The sequence below is a fragment of the Adiantum capillus-veneris genome, chromosome 18 (assembly GCF_014529385.1).
Source record: "Adiantum capillus-veneris isolate H3 chromosome 18, ASM1452938v2, whole genome shotgun sequence".
In the NCBI taxonomy this organism is placed as follows: domain Eukaryota; kingdom Viridiplantae; phylum Streptophyta; class Polypodiopsida; order Polypodiales; family Pteridaceae; genus Adiantum; species Adiantum capillus-veneris.
The window spans coordinates 133,708,483-133,726,252 of NC_140948.1; positions in this window are offsets into that span (position 1 = coordinate 133,708,483).

The window sequence follows — 17,770 nt, forward strand, 5'->3', positions numbered from 1 at the left end:
ATCGTGTCTTGCTGAGCCGATAGAGAAAGCTGCAATGACTACAAAGGTAGCTGGAAACTCTAATATGGCTAAGTTGCAGGTTGGCTATCTCTTCCCTAAAATTGCAAGGCGACATAATGCGCATATATTGCAGAAGTATCCAGATGTCAGTGTTAAATCACTCGTGCACCCATGTATTCTCTTCAATTAACATTGCAGAGCAAGATGATGTGTCACGTCGCGTTCAGTTGCGCAAACTTTGTGCGCGTGTGTGTGTCGCGCTCGTTGTTTGGTCGGGCCGACTCAGAGCACACTCGCCGGTTCAATTGGTATCACCTCACTCAGGCAAGTATGTCCAGATGAAACCATTTTCAACCATGTGGCCGCCTGAATTCCTCTTTCATATATAGTATAGATGACCGTCTCTCTCTGATCTCTCTCTCTCTCTCTCTCTCTCTCTCTCTCTCTCTCTCTCTCTCTCTCTCTCTCTCTCTCTCTCTCTCTCTCTCTCTCTCTCTCTCTCTCTCTCTCTACGCAGTATTCACCTAGGTCATCGAGGCTGCAGGGAACATAGCTGGCTGAAGGCAAGGGGAAAAGGAGAAATTCCGGCCCAAAATAGAGAAAAAAGTGTGAAACTCCAAAAGTCGTTAGCTTGGGTATTGGCGATACCACAGAGCCCATCCCTTTGCCCATATCCTCATCCATGGAAGCCAAATCCAAAGCCTTGTCTACTCATGAAGGATATAGTGGATATGGTGTTGAGCAGGGGGAGAAACCCCTTCATGGTACCATAGCCAAGAGGCCTTTTGTGGACCTCAACATCAATGAAGAAAGAGAGAGAGAGAGAGAGAGAGAGAGAGAGAGAGAGAGAAAGAGTCCAAGGTGATGAAGGTGAAAAGGATAGGGCCAACATAACACGTGGCCACATCTCTCTCTCTATCTGTGTCTGTGTGTGAGCAGTTGGGTCTCGAAAATACTGTGGTGGTAGCCGGCTGTGGAGAGAGAGAGAGAGAGAGAGAGAGAGAGAGAGAGGAACTGCACTAAAATATTGACCGCAAAGTTGGAGCTTATGCTTTGATTGGACTCGATGTTTAGGAAAAATGCGTCTCAAATTAATATTGTGCCATTTTCAATTTCAAAAATGCCGGGTAAAGGCAAGGGGAAAAGGAGAAACTCCACCCCAAACCAGAAGAAATTGGTGTAAAAACCCTCTTGGAAAACTCAAGAAAGGGTACTTTGAATGTTTGGAGAAATGATTTTTCCCGAACACTAATTGGACCTACGGTGACAGGTCTCTCTCCCTCTGTATCTCTCTCTCTCACTCAAAAAGGGGGAATTTTGAATGTTTGGAAAAATGATTTATCAATGTGGTTCACTTATTACCTCAAGTGTATAATTTGCCCGAAATTCTACCATTGAATTGATGATGAGGATCTTCCCACCAAAGAGGCGCTCTCTATTATGAGTCTCACCTGCTCTCTCTCTCTCTCTCTCTCTCTCTCTCTCTCTCTCTCTCTGCACCCATCGGACTCTTTTAGCGCTCTAGTATTCATTGGGTAACATGGTTTTGCCTCTCTCTCTCTCTCTCTCTCTCTCTCTCTCTCTCTCTCTCTCTCTCTCTCTGAGAATCAGCGCATGTGCTTTGCATACAAAATCCATCACTAATAAAGCAGCCACCAGTTAAACACAGCAGGCCGAGTCCAACGCGAATACACACACAAAGCTCTCTCTCTCTCTCTCTCTCTCTCTCTCTCTCTCTCTCTCTCTCTCTCTCTCTCTCTCTCTCTCTCTCTCTTTCTCTCGTAGTGCAGAAATGGCGGGGTGAGTTGGTCTACCTGTTCGGCTACCTCTTATACTCCTTGTCTATTCGTCTACCTTCGGACTGGACTGGCTAGAGGCTCAAAAGATGACACATGTCCATCGGAATCACAGTCCGCTTAATATATAGTATAGATGGTCAGTAAATAGTCCCACCGTTTTGTAAATTTTTGTAGCTCCAAACATGTGTTGATAGCACACTAAAGTTTACCTATTGTAGTTTTGTATTGAACTCGTGTTCTCAAGTGAACCAACAGCAAACTACAAGTCATTGCTACTTTTAATTACACATAGAGCCGACAAGAACTTGCAATAGCTCAAATGGTAACCCATTGACCTTAGTGTGATGAGGTGTTGTACAGGGAGCTATGGAAGGCACAACAATCCATATTGCCCTATCACCAAAGAAATTTTAACTTTTGAAAGAGATCAATCTTAGACCTGGCAACATAGGAATGTTGACCCGTGGATTAGAGCTTCATTTAGCCCTTAGCTTGGATACATTTGAGGTGGAAGATGAGGGATCACCCTCTTGTACATGCATTTTCTCTATGTATGCCATCCGTGCTTGATCGTCTAGAGGCTTCTGACATTTGCGAAGCAACCCCGAGAGGCTCAAAAAATCGATTGCTCAATCACATGACTTCGTACTACACAACATTGGCGGATGCGAGCTTGCAACCATGGGAACAATACAAGTGACAAGGAGAATTTTGAGTGACGAGGGAAGCTCCATGGATATTTTAGTTAGAGATACATTTATACATATGTATGTGTGTGTGTGTTTGTGTGTGTGTGTGTGTGTGTGTGTGTGTACACTTAGAGATACGTACATGCATATGTGCGTGTGTGCACACGCATGTTGGTTTTGAAAGCATTTCGCTAGTTAAGTTGGCGTCTTTAACTTCCAGCCCGATTCACTGTCTACATGCCCTTTTTGCCTAGTCATTCTGAGTTTTCGTTTTTAGATCCCCATAGCATGTTGAAGAAGGGGCTTGGCCTACTAGACTCAAAAACTGTCCTTGGTAGCTCCCGATCGTGTCTCCGAAGACAAAAGAGAAGCAATCAAGATCAAGCAATCACTTAATGGAAAAGGAAGTGTTATTTATATATATATATATATATATATCTCGATTGATTGAAGGGGTGTCAACTTATCTGAAATCCACACACAAGTGCCTTTGGAAGATTTGGTTTGCTTCATGACTTATCTATTCTATCCAATAGTACCATACTTGACCTTTGCTTGTTTTCCCTTGACTTCAATGTAGGCAGGATCTTCAATACCCAGAAACGGGACAAACTTTGGTTAATCTATGGATGACCATACCTTCTTAACTATTTTGGTTAAGTTAAGACGATGGAGAAGGTTTTTGATGGAGACAAGGCCCATGAAACTTGTCATACTTCCATTTTCTTTGTATTAGGAAGATTGAAGAAATGCTAACCAATAAGAACTCAAAGTGTGAGTGTCCTTATTTCTACACATGTACGAGCGTGTCTTGTATACTTGTTTTTATTGAGGAAAATAGAGAAATAATGCAAAGCCGACAATGGATATATTGATGATACAAGGTTACAGAGTTGCCCACACATGCGCTCTCGGGATAGAGCTTATATACTCACTTAGAAAACTCGAGTTAATAGGGCATACACGTAGTAGGGATGGATGGCTTGAGTATTATGTTCCCCTTCTATATGCTTTTTCTTACATGCCCTTGATTACACGTGCTTCATCCCTTGGTTGTGTGTTTGTCACCTGTATAAGTGTTGGATAGGGACCCCATACACATTTAGGGTTTGCACCACTTTTTTTACATCTCAGGTTTGTTTTGGTGATCTTATTATTTTTAGGATAAGGGTTTTTTCTTTGGTCGTGAAATTTGATTGCCATATTTGTTTGACCTCACCCTAGCTCACTATATATATATGGCCTAGGGCACTTTTTGTCATTTATCTTGTATCATTTACATAGTTTTCCCTCAATAGTTATTAGGCTCGCCAACTTTTTCTCCACCTCTCTCTCTCTCTCTCTCTCTCTCTCTCTCTCCATTTCTCTTTCCTCTCTCCCTCCACTACACTCCCCGACATGGTATCAGAGCATCAGTTCATTGCATGTTTGCAATGACCCTTACTCATAGGCCTCTCTATAGAACTATTTTTTTGCGAGAACCCTTTAGTGCTTAGTGTTCTCAACACACAATTATTGGGTTTTTTGTGGCATCTCCGCAATTTCTCCTCGGAGGTCTGCATCTGAGATCTGCCATTGCCTTGCTTGGAGGCCCCTCTATGGCATTATTTTTTGTTGCGAGCACCATGGACACAATTATTGTGGTATCTCAATCCACATCTCGGATCCGGTTTTCGTCTACACCTAACGCCCATCTCTATGCCAAGGTAGCAACTTGCATAAAAATCTTTAGCATTTTAAAAAAATACCTCCAATGTCATATGCAACGAAATTGAGAGAATATGTAGAATCAAGAATTCAAAATCCTCTCTCCTTCCTTGTGTTAATGAATGTAACTTTGTGTTGATGATGGTTCCTTTTTCGTATAGAGAGAGAGAGAGAGAGAGAGAGAGAGAGAGAGAGAGAGAGAGAGAGAGAGATGTACCGATCATGTGCCAACCAACAAGTATCTGTTGTACAAATTTTCAAGTATATCCGCCCAACTTGGACTACAATGTTGAAAGATACATTATGATGAGATTACCCACCTCTAAAAAGGATGGAATTGAAGCACCCACCTGCAAGGTAAGACCTCTATTGATTCTATTCCTAAAGAAACCTATTAATTACGTTGATTCGATTCACTTTGAAATCTTTGAACCTAAAGAGAAAGGTATTGGACCGCGTTCCTATCGATTGTTTCCTGTCACCAACCATCTTTGACTCTGCATGCCGTGACCAAAACCCCAAACCCCCCTCCTCCTCTGTCTCTAGCACTCTCGATGGCCATGTGCCCTGCACCTCGCACGCATATTGGAGCTCCATCATCCTGCCCTCGTTGCCATCCTCCATTTTCTTGTTTTGAGTGCTTAAGCTTAGACTGACCAGGATGCATTCCTACCATGGGAAAAAGTATTCCCTCCATTATCACACCTCCATTGTGCGGCTACAACATCTCCGCGTGTCCAAGCCACCCCGTTCTTCCTCCACTGCAGACAAACGAGAGAGAGAGAGAGAGAGAGAGCCCGCCCCTTTGCCTCTCTATCTTGCATCAAGCAGCAAAAAAGTCTCCTCTGTCTCTGCGTCTTGGTGACGCTCGTCATCTCTCTCTTTCTATCCACCATGCTCCCCCCAAAGATCTGGGAAGATCTTTATTTAATATAAGCACCTCAAAATCGTTTCCATGGCCTCTCTCTCTGCACGATCCCCCCCCCCCGGACTCTTCATTTGTAGGTGCGAACTCGAAGCAACGAGACAAACACTCTAGACACACACACACACACACACACACAGCGCAAAGTCGCCATCTGCAAGGAGAGACAAGCCTCCTCTATAGCAATTTGTATACACTCTCAGCTCCACCACCTGACAATGCAAAAAATATCTGATAGATAAATAATTTTTTAATGCCTTACTTTTTCCTCCCTCATGGGACATCTGTCAAGGACTTTCCTTTTCTTTTCTCTTTTAGGAGCATCTCCCTTGATTCTGTTTAATCAAACACAAAAAAAAACGTTTTGGCCACCTAATCGATTATATTATCCCAACAAACATGCCTTCCCTCTCCCAACATATTGAAGAAACATAGAGAGACTACTAAAAGTAGGATGGGAGTGGTGATCCCGTGGGTACAAATGTCATCCACCCAACGATCGACATTGGTAGTAACCTATTGCATGGAATTTTTGTGATTATCTTTGATCACCCACATGTGTGAATTTTGATGCAAACTCTGTAAGAAAGCGAATATACACAGTTATGGTGCGGGGTGTTTATGATATTGTTGAGCACTATGGTTGTTAAACCTAAGGATGCAAATGAGGAATGCAATGGAAGGGAGAAGAGGGAGGTAGGGAAGAGGGAAGGGAAGAGGAGAGAGAGAGGTGGGGGGGGGACCATCTTCCTCAAGTATGGTGAAGTACAACATGGTATGAGAACCAAGGCATCCTTCTCTTCCATAGCCTTATGGTATCGGCTCTGAAAGCTCCCGAGAAAGGCATCTTGTAGAAGAGGATGACATGATATTGAATGACACCAAATTCCATTAGGAAGAGGATGGGGTCTATGAGGGCCTAGATTATGGAGGTTATTAACATTTTGACTAACAGGTGCATGCCATGTGTACCAGAATGGTGGGTGTGCAAGAGAGATGTAAAAGTGGTCAAAGTATACATTTTTCTCCCAAAAAAGGAGGTGGGACAATTTGTACTACAAAGAGACCATTATTGAAGTATCCAACGGGGGAGAGGGCAGCTATGGCTCCCTCGCCCTCTTGTCCTTGGGGTGCTATTGCGGCGATGCTTGCTTATGCATGCGACGGCACTACGCTGTGTTCGCGGGTTTGGTGAGTGTTTTTGGTGCCTGTTGGGGATGGTGGTTGCATAATTGTGGCTCTCGACAGGGTTTTGTTCACACAATGGGGGCCCAAGGGGTCCCTCCATTTTTATTGAAGAGGTAGGAGACTTCCCCACATCCTTCCAAATAAGGAGAGGACAAATGATTGATTACATTATCCCAACAGACATGCCTTCCCTCTCCCAACATATTGAAGAAACGTAGAGAGACTACTAAAAGTAGTATGGGAGTGGTGGTCGAATGGGTACAAATGTCATCCACCCAACGATTGACATTGGTGGTAACCTATTGCATGGAATTGTTGTGATGATGTTTGATCACCCACATGTGTGACTTTTCATGCAAACTTTGTAAGAGAGAAAATATACACACTTATGGTGTGCAGGGTGTTTATGATATTGTTGAGCACTATGGTTGCTCAACATCTACAACCCACACACATCTACAACCGCTTCTCATGGGCCATCAGTCTTTCTACTGCAACTGTAGGACCTGTTTTACAAAGCAATATTAACATACGGCAAACAAATTAATAGGAGGTGAAGTATGCCAACCTACTAGAAACAATGGTGGCATTTAAAGACCAGTGCAATGAAAGAGGCATAAATCTCAAGAGCCTATTGAATTGGGTTTTTGGTCATGAACCTGTACGTCCACATCACCATTAAAATTCCATGGCACAAGAGTCAGAGTTGGGAAGCTAAGCCACTAAATGAGCGAGGCATTAGTCCCAAAGCTTCAAGTAATATTCTTTGTGGTCTAAAAGTCTTAGTTATTCTAGGTAGTTCTCAAGCTGAACGCGCGCGTTGAGCATATTTACATTGTATGGCTCATGCTGGCATAGGTGAGCATGAGAGTCAAAGTCTATGTATTTTAAGTCTGGTGAAGTGAAGGAGGAAGATCAAAAGGCATACATGCACAAATCACAGTGAGGTATGAGTGGAGAAGTTTCTACATCGAAAACCCTTCTTAGAAACGTGGAAGCCATTGCGACATCCTCAACTCCATTTTTCACACTACATGCTTTTGTTTGACAAATTTCTCCTATACATATAGAGTGTCCCACAATTCGCACTTTCATTAGACAACTTTCCATCGATTTTGTTCTGCGAGAGGAACCCCCTCTGAATTTTGAACTTTGTGGATGGGATCGTTGTGATGTTTATCGTGCTTTCGAGACCTTCGTAAATGTAAACCCATGCTAAGTTAGGATAATGAGTGTGATTGAATTAAAGAGGCAAAGGCTCTAAAACTCACTCACGCTCAAATACTCAAATGAGCTGAACTCAAAACAAAGGGTTTATATTAATCTAAAAAGGGATAAGTCTTGATAAGATCACATCAATCCTATTGTATAAAATTGATTTACATAAAATATTAATTATCTCTTGAGTTATATGACATAAGTAAATAGAAAAGAATTATTTTGAAAAAAAAATCATAATGTTTTATATTTATCCAATAAAGATTTAAGAATTTTGATATTAAGTTATAATATTATAAAATAAATAATTAAATAATGAACAAGAATTAATTTACTTTGAGTGGCATTTTAATAATCATGCTAGATTATTTTTATTTTTATTTATTCATAATAATTTATTAAAGTTAAAAATAAATGACATGGTTGTTGAGGTGGCCATGCATGGATGACATGGTCGTCTATGTGTGGTAGGGTGGTCTCGATGATTGATGACATGGATTGCATAGGTGGCAAGATGATGTGGTAGATGTGATCCTTCTCATCTTCCATGTCATATGATGACATGTCAAAATGGTCACATGGAATGTTTAGGTGGTAAACAGGTAGATGGTGAGTTGGAGAGTTGGTGATGTGGCATGCTTAGGTGGCATGCAAGGTGGCACTTGAGGGTACGGTGGTGGGTGAGGTGGTAGTTAGGGCGACATGGCAAGCCAAGTGTTGAGGTCAAACTGTTGACTGTGGTGATGTGGAAGGTGAGATGGGGTGATGAAATAAACTTTTGGTAATGTGGAAGCCTCCTTGTGTGATGTGGAATAGATAAGTAGGATTGGGAGAGAGAGACCAAACTAGGGTATATGGACAAGTGTCAAAATTTCTAGACTCGGCACTTTATCAAACCTAAGGAGGCACATTTCAACTGAATGGTGCAAGTGAGAAAAAAAAAAGGAAAAGTGCATTTTCCTAACTCAATTTCTTTTCATGAGGACCTTATGGTAAGAGTCATATTATACATCAAAATCAAAATGAGTGGCAATAAAAATTATTTATTAGAATCTTTTTAAAAACTCTCTCAAGATCCTCTAAGTAGTATTTGTTAATTTTTGAGCTAGATCTTCAAAATATGAAGCGTTAAACATTTCACTTTTTTGCATAATCACATTCTTTGGGTAATAATCTATCGAATAACTATTAGATCTTGCAAAATAACGTATACATCATTAGATATTTGGTGTGAAAAATTATGGATTTTGTAAACAGTAATTCTTACAAAGAAAAATAAATAACAATTACATGGAGACCAAAAAAATTATCCAAAAATCAATTTAAATTGTTTCTCAAGTGAATAATTGATGTGCAAAGGGGCAAGTTAAGCAAAGAAGTTCATATAAATATATAAGTATTTGTTTATCAAGGTCACAATGTTGTGAAAAGGGCGTGACAAGCTAAAGTAGAGTGGTCCTTGCACACTAAAATTTCCATTTTGGTTGGAAAATGAAAGATAAAAACTTTCCATAGTGTTTAGTACTATGTGTTTTGTGTGGCCATCACATCTTGCCTCTTCAAAGTAAGCGCAAGCAAGTCAAATATACGTAGTAGCGTCAAAAACCACATTTTTTTTTGGTAGTTCTCTTGGGAAAACCTGTTGAAAGTGGGTACACCTTATCATGCATACACCCCAAAATTTATTCAAAGCATGGTATGTCTAGCAGTACCTCTACTAGGCAAGTTGCCTTCCACCACATGTTAACATTTAGAATATTTTGCTAAAGATAAGTGGAATCAAAGTTCCCAAGGATCAAACAAGCGGCCTAGAATCCCATACATAGTAGACAACTCTTCTCAAAAGAGGTATTTTTGGTGGTATCTCTACTGGAAAACCTGCCTTCCACCACTTATTAACGTTCAAAATATTCTATTGAAGATAAGTGGATCTAAAGTTCCCAAGGATCAAACAAGCGTCTTGGAATTCTAGACAGACCAAACGAATTTAGCCACATTAGGTGTCAAATGGGTCCTAGGAAAGGAGAAAATCATAACACGTAAGTCCCCAAGCGCAAGAAACGAAATATAACTAAGGAGTTATTGGATAATCTCAATGTTTGCACTAAGAAATGTGCTACCTAGTAACTATTGAGAAGAAGTTAGTTTTAGTACCTGAACAAGACCCTCGGACTTCAGTAGCAACTGCAATTGTGCTACCTGGCACAACTCTAGACATTGCTATTGAATTACAAAACATTCCAAAGCAAGCCACTACATCTGAGAAAGCCAATGTAGTGACATCCTCAATCATTGAAACCCCAATCGATCAATGGAAAGTGCTTAAGAAGAATCTACTAGTGGGTAGTCTATTGATGGATTCATCAGAAAAACTAACGGTACCACACAAGGTTCATGTGCTCATGTATAGAACATATAAGACAGATCCACAAACAATCACAAATTGATGTGTAGCAGCCATCTAGACAGGATGGAACACTATTGTGAACGCCATCTTTGACAAAATGATGGCCTAAACATACATATACCTAAAGCTAAACATATGTATTCATCTACCCCTTTATATCTTTCTCTATATCTACCCCTTTTTTCTTCTCTCTCTTTCTCTCTCTATGTAATGTATAGAGAGGGTAGAGATAGATAGAGATTAAAGCTTTGCTTACTAATTCTATTAGTCTTTGAGAAAATACACTCAAGTAACTACACCCATGGTTTAGAATATTGTTTATTGCAAAGAGTAGTGGAGTGGGTTTAATAGTGCTAAGTTGGCACCGATTCTTATCGAGCTTCCTAATAGCTCAATAATGGTTAAGTTGTAGGCAAAGCTAAAAAGACTCCATTATTAATATCATAGTTCTCGATGGTGTCCCCCGAACCCTATAAATAGGCTAATAATCAAGATTATAAATCACAGTGCCACTTACCCTATTTCAATGAACAATTCCAACCATTCATAGATTAGAGGAGTGCATCTCTTCTTAGGTAGAGAAGAAAAAAACCTAAGCTCTAATCACTAAATATCTATCTTTACACTCTCTTTATAGAGACGTAGAGAGGGGTAGGACATGGAAAATTTATAGAGTAAAGAGAGAGCAATATGATATTTATCTACCCCTATTTCTCTTATCTCTATCTGTATTGATCTCTCCCTCTCTTTTCCGCTCTCTATCTCTACTCTCTCTTTCTCTATCCGTTTCCCTCCCTCTCTATCTCTCTTCTTCTCTCCATCTCTATACTCTCCCTCTCTCTCTCTCTCTCTCTCTCTCTCTCTCTCTCTCTCTCTCTCTCTCTCTCTACTCTCCCTTTCCTCTATTTCTGATCTCTCTCTCTTCTCTCTTATTGGAATTAGGGTTGCAGGAAAACACACACAGCTTGGAGAAGACAAAGGAAGCTCAAGGCACACAGCAGAAAGTGTATTACTTAGTGTGTGATGGAAAGATAGATAGCCATAGAGTGATGGGCGTATATACAATGCATGGGGGAAAAAAACTCCTAAAGAGGGAAAAAATGCCCCATCGGTCCTAAATGCGTTCACACATATCACTACCACATGTATATGGTAACAAATCCCCCCTGGAGTGATGCGGTGAACGAGAACTGGCACATGAGTAAACCATGCTCTGAGTACATGATCAGTCCACAAAGGGGAGTAAGCCCAAAGATTTGCGAAAATTTTTGAATTTCTCAGGAGACAATGCCTTTGTGAAAAGATCTACAAGGTCGTCCTGTGCTGGCATATAAGCCAAACTAATCTCTCCTGCTGAGAGCCTCTCCCTGATATAGTGGTAATGCACCTCAATGTGCTTTGTGCGAGCATGAAAAATTTAGTTCCTCTCAACTGCCAATGCACTCTGATTGTCAATGTAGACAATGCTTGCAATGTTTTGTCCAATACCCAAATCAGCCATAAGGCGTCTGAGCCATACATACTCAACCGTAGCTATGAAGACTGCCCTATACTCAGTCTCACAACTCGAAGTGTTCAGAGTAGGTTGCTTCTTGCTCAACCATGATATACATGAGGTGCCAAGCATGAAACAAAAACCACTTGTGGACACTCACGTGTCAAAACAACCAGCCCAATCTAAGTCTAAAAAAGCATGTAAGTCTAGCGGAAATGATTCCCCCTTGGGATAAAACAAGCCAAGATGTTAAGTGCCACTCAAGTTGTGGAATATCCTCTTGACAGCCTACCAATGCTTAGATTCTCGGCAATGCACAAATCTGCTGACCTGTGAGACTGCAAATTGAACATCCGGCCTAGTGTTGCATACATAAATGAGGCAGCCAACAACAGTTTGGTAAAGAGTGACATCAGAAAGATCACCAGCATCATGTAGACTCAACTTCAAACCTGTTTCCATGGGAGTGGCAATAGGTTTGCAATCCTCAAGTCCAAGATTACATAGAAATGTCTCTATGTAACGTTTCTGACACAAGGCAATACCACCATCACACTGCTTAAATTGTATACCCACGTAATGATGCAACAGCCCCAAATCTTTCATCTTGAAAGTAGCATGCAAATCAGCCTTAAATTCAGAAATATTTTCCTCATTGGGACCAGTGATTAGCAGATCATCCACATAAAGAACAACAATGAGAAGTACATCGCCCTCACGCTTGACATACAATGTGCTTTCTGTTGGACTGTTATGAAAGCCTCGCTCGTTTGACCAAATAAGTGTCAGATTTCTCATACCAAGCACGAGGAGATTGCTTCAACCCATACAAATCCTTCTTACATCATTTGCACACTTTGTCCTCTTGTCCTTTCTTGACAAAATAGTGAGGCTGCATTACATAGACTTCCTAAAAAATGTCACCATTCAAGAAAGCAGTAACAATATCGGATTGATGTACATCCCAACCAAAATGAGCTGTGAATGCACATAGAAAATGAACAGTAGTCATACAACAAGTGGGAGAAAAAGTTTCTTCATAATCTATGCCTTTCTGCTGCGCATAGCCTTTTGCAACAAGTCGAGCCTTATGGTGATCAACTTCACCATCCGGCTTGCGTTTCAAATTGTAAATCCACTTTGTACCAATGGCCTTTTTGCCAGGAGGCAAATCACATAAAGTCCATGTGTCATTTTGCATCATATTCTGATTGCATGGCAACCATCCAACTTTCTGAATTATGTGCTTCATCAAAAGATAGAGGTTCCTCAACATCATGTAAGCTAGACGCAGCCAAAGCATAACAATCTGATGCATAAGGCATGGTGAGAACCTGAACGAGTATGACTACACAAAGGTGCATCCAATTTACTATCACGCAAAGTGTGCACTAGCCATTTTGGCATACCTCTAGCCTGCTCATTTTCAGACCTTTCCCTCATCAAGTACATCATGTACATCTGCATTAGTAATAGGCCGATATGTAACATTTTTAGAAACCCCCATAGGCTGTACATTTTCCTCATTGTAATTTACATTCATACTTCCACCACTAAAAAGAGGCAACAAAGTGTCATAAATGTCCTGTGAGCTTACATGATTGTCTCTAGAACATGACAACAAAGGGAGAACAAAATCTTCCACAAACACAACATCACGTGAGACTAGAATACGCTTTGCTTGTGGATGGTACAACCTGTAACCTTTTCTTTCAACACTATAACCAACAAAAATACATTTGACAGCCTTATCATCCAATTTTCTGCGCTGCACTTGTGGCACTAAACCATAAGCCAAACAGCCAAAAACATGCATGTGCTCAATAGATGGCTTTCTATCATGCCATGCTTCATATGGAGTCATAGACTGCAAGGCTTTCATAGGACACTTGTTGAGTACAGAAGTGGCACACATGAGAGCCTCGAGCCAAAACGAATGTGGTAAAGCTTGACTCTTGAGCATACATCTTTCCATTTCTGTAAGAGACTTGTTTTTCCTCTGAGCAACACCACTTTGATGAGGCATATACGGCACTGTACATTGGTGTTTTGTCCCACGACTAGCCAAAAATGCATTAAATCCATGAGATATATACTCCCCCCCTCGATCGGAACGAAGGGTGCCCATAATACATTTTGAGACATTTTCATCCATAGCAAGAAAATGCTTGAAGCACATGATCACTTCGGACTTAGCTTTCAACGGATATACCCATGCATGCCTAGAGTAGTCATCAATGAAAGTCACGAAGTACAAGTAATTTCCCAAGGATGGAGTTTGCATAGTCCCACAAACATCACTATGCACAAGTTGCAATCTGCATGTAGCACGAACTGACCCATCCTTTGAAAACTTACCACGCTGCATTTTACCCAAAATACAGCATTTTATGCAGCCTTTTGAAGGCTATTTCAGTATGCAATTATCATTGTTCTGTATTGCTTTGATCTTTGCTTTATGGCAGCAAAGAAGAAGAAGAAAAAGTATGCTACTTGTCAAAAAGGTGGGCATTGTGCAAAGCAATGTCCTTACATGTGTAAGCCTTGTCAGAAAAAGGATGTTTGTGTCAAGTATTGCATGCCAAAGTTGTGCAGGGACTTGTATCAAATTATGTAGAGTTTTCATGATGCCTCATATCATCAGGACATGTGTGATGCTCACAAGGATCTAGATTGGTTTTTAGATTTTCTTGATGATGCACACAAGTGACATAATAATCAAGCTGGTAGGAAGAGGAAGTCATGCTCAATCGTAAGGCGAATATCAAGGTTGCAAGAAGTGGTTGAAGGTCTTTCAAAGAAGTATGAAGATGCGTTTGATGATTACCTTAGTGCTGATGATGTCCAATTGTCCTTTTATCAACCTATTACTGGTTCTAACATAAAACAACTTCAAGTTCTCAGTTTTCAATTACCAACAATTTTTCAAGCATCTGCAATTTCAAAGCTTGAATCTGATTTTTTAGCACCTAAAGTTTTTCAACGTGATTTTGATGTTCTTGAATATGGGATCGAAGTTGTAGATGCTCATATTTACTAAAGAGAAGAAGTTGATTCAAGAAGGATATGTTTTTCAATGCAAGGGATATGAAATCCAAAAGATGGGCGGAAGGAGGAAGCAAGAAGCAGCTCATGAGCCAAAGGAGTCAAGAGGACTGGCATCTATCTCCAAACCTCACATTGAAGAGACTCACCTCTTTACAGGAAGAGAAGGCGAGTTACCCAAAAGAAGAATTGGTGATTGAGAATAAGGGAATACAAGTGGAGGTGAGCCAGAGAAGCCACCAATATCCCATACAAACCCATATACCAACATTGGACATCAATCTTGAAGAGGATGAAATTCAAGGAGACATCAGATTTTAGTGTAATGAAGTGGAAGATATGAAGCTACATAAATATATAATGTGTGCTAATGATGAGTATGATGTAATGAATCATTTTTTTATGTATCTTGATGAGGATTATTCCACAAGTTCGAAAGGTGTTTGTGTTGATGGAGAAGTGTTTTTTGGACTTTTGAAGATTGAAAGCAAATTTCTAGGACTGGATAGAGTTATTCAAGTTGCAAAGACAAGGATCTTGGATTTTGGGTCCCTAAACTACAAGTTTTGATACTGAAGGTTCCTAATTTGCAAAGTTTCAAAATTCACATCCATGATCCACACATTACTGATTTGCAAAGGAGTTCGATACCTAAATTTTTTGGATTTAAAATTCTTGTTGTTTTTTAAGCAAAGATGATCAACAATCTCTCATTAGAACTAGAGAATGAGAGGCATTCAAGTATCGTTGCAGAAAATGAGGCGGTCTCAAAAATCAATCAACTTTAAGAAGAGACGATATTATTGAGGATAGAGTGTTCTCAGGTTTGAGCTGAACTTAACTTGCATTTTTCTTATTGTTGTGAAGTTCATGATTCTCTTAAGCAAGTTAGTTTGGATAAGGATAATCAAATTGAGGATTTGAATCTTCAGTTACGAAAGATGTCTTGAATGATGATGAATGACCTTTATGATATCAATGCTTTTTCAAATTCAGTCAAGAAGATTGGAAGTCCATCTTTTGCCAATGAAATCTAGTCTCCTGATGGTACATGAAAGATTTAGTTATTCAAAGTCTATTTAGTTCAGTGTTTTCACGTTTAGTCATTCAAAGTATTTTTAGTTCAGTGTTTTCATATTTGTCGAGTGTAGTTATGTAATCTCTATCATGACCAATTGTCTCAAGGTTTCTAAGTGAAAGTAGAAACGAAAGAAATTCACAATGAAGTTCAAGATGGTTTTCCTGAGTGTTCATACATCCACAATGGCGGCTTTGTTGGGAGTTTTTTGCATGTTGTGATGCAAAGTGACTCTACTAACCAAATTGAACTCAACTTTGGTGGATTAGAGACAAAGATGTCTCAAATAAAAAGTCCGGTGTTTTTTCCTAAAAGTCAAGTCATGCAACCTGCAATGGAGAAAGTTGATGTGATGTCCTTTAGAATGTTAACACTAGTCCTGTAATTGGACACTTAAAGTGTCCTGTTTTCCTACCAAGTTTTGAAAATTTATTTGTCAAGCTAGAAAGAAGGCTTTTACGCCTTGCTTCTACCATAGGTTTTTTATGAGCGAAGAAAACATTGGATTTTTCTCCATGTCAAAATACAATCCCTACGAAGAGAATTATGGTAAGTTCTTATTCATAAATTTTAGTAAAATTTCAAGCTATTTTGCAAAACAAATCATAAAATTCTTATATCTTTTTGTAGAGATGGCCTTTTTTATATTTATAAAAGCCAACTATTAGTACTTAGTGCTGCAAAACAATAGAATTCCCTTCAAAGACTAGTTTCCAAGTCACACGCAACTTATAGAAATAATTTCATACTTGAGCACGTGCTATATAAGAGCATGCTTTTGGTCTTCCAAAGGTCCCCTCATGGAATTGGGGTGCAGTTTGACAACTACAAATGACTCTACATGTTGAAACCAAGAAACTACGTACTTTTTTGCCAAACCCCTGACTCAGTTAAATCTCGTTGCTTGAACTCTATCTTGAATTTTTTACTATGCAAAAACTCTTGAAAATCTTGAGTTCTCCATAATAACATTGAAACTTAGGTTTTAGGTTGCCCAATTGTGTATGTACCAAGTACTTTGATACATTTAGTTGATCTACCAAGTACTTTCATACATTTAGTTGATCTACATGGAAAGTTTGATATTATTTGACGTTTTGAATGCTTATGTCTCAAGAATGGAAATATCAAAGTTTTCTCTTGCATAATCTTGAATATTTAAAATGATCTAATAATTGCTGTTGGAATTAGGGTTGCAGAGAGACGCACACAGCTTGGAGAAGACTAAGGAAGCTCAAGGCACACAATAGAGAGTTTGTTACTTAGTATGCAATGAAAAGATAGATAGCCCTAGAGTGATGGGCGTATATACAATGTTCAGGGGAAAAACCTCCTAAAGAGGGAAAAAATGCCCCGGCGGTCCTAGTGTGTTCACACACATCACTATCACATGTATATGGTAACAAATCCCCCCTGGAGTGATGCGGTGAACGAGAGCTGGCACATGAGTAAAGGGAACTGCCATGCCCTGAGGACACGATCAGTCCACAAAGGGGAGTAAGCCCAAAGCTTTGTGAAAAGCTTCAAGCTTCTCACAAGACAATGCCTTTGTGAAAAGATTTGCAAGGTTGTCCTGTGTTGGCACATAAGCCAAGCTGATCTCTCCTGCTGAGATCCTTTCCGTGACATAGTAGTAATGCACCTCAATGTCCTTTGTGCGAGCAGTGTAGATAGTGTTGGCAGTGTCCTGTCCAACACCCAAATCAACCATAAGGCATCTTGCTCAACCATGATATACATGAACTACCAAGCATGAAACAAAAACCACTTGTGGACACTCGCGTGTCAAAACAACCAGCCCAATCTGAGTCCAAAAAAGCATGTAAGTCTGGTGGCAATGATCCCCCCTTGGGATAAAACAATCCAAGATGTAAAGTTCAGCTAAGGTAGCGGAAAATCCTCTTGACAGGCTGCCAATGCTTAGACCTTGGGCTATGCATAAATCTGCTGACCTGTGAGACTGCAAACTGAATATACATCCTTGTGTTGCATACGTAAATCAGGCAGCCAACAACAGTTTGATAAAGAGTGACATCATTAGGATCTCTAGCATCATGTAGACTCAACTTCAAACCTGTTTCCATGGGAGTGGAAATAGGTTTGCAATACTCAAGTCCAAACTTACATAGCAATGTCTCTATGTAACTTTTTTGACACAAGGAAATACCACCATCACACTGCTTAAACTGTATGCCCAAGTAATGATGCAACATCCCAAA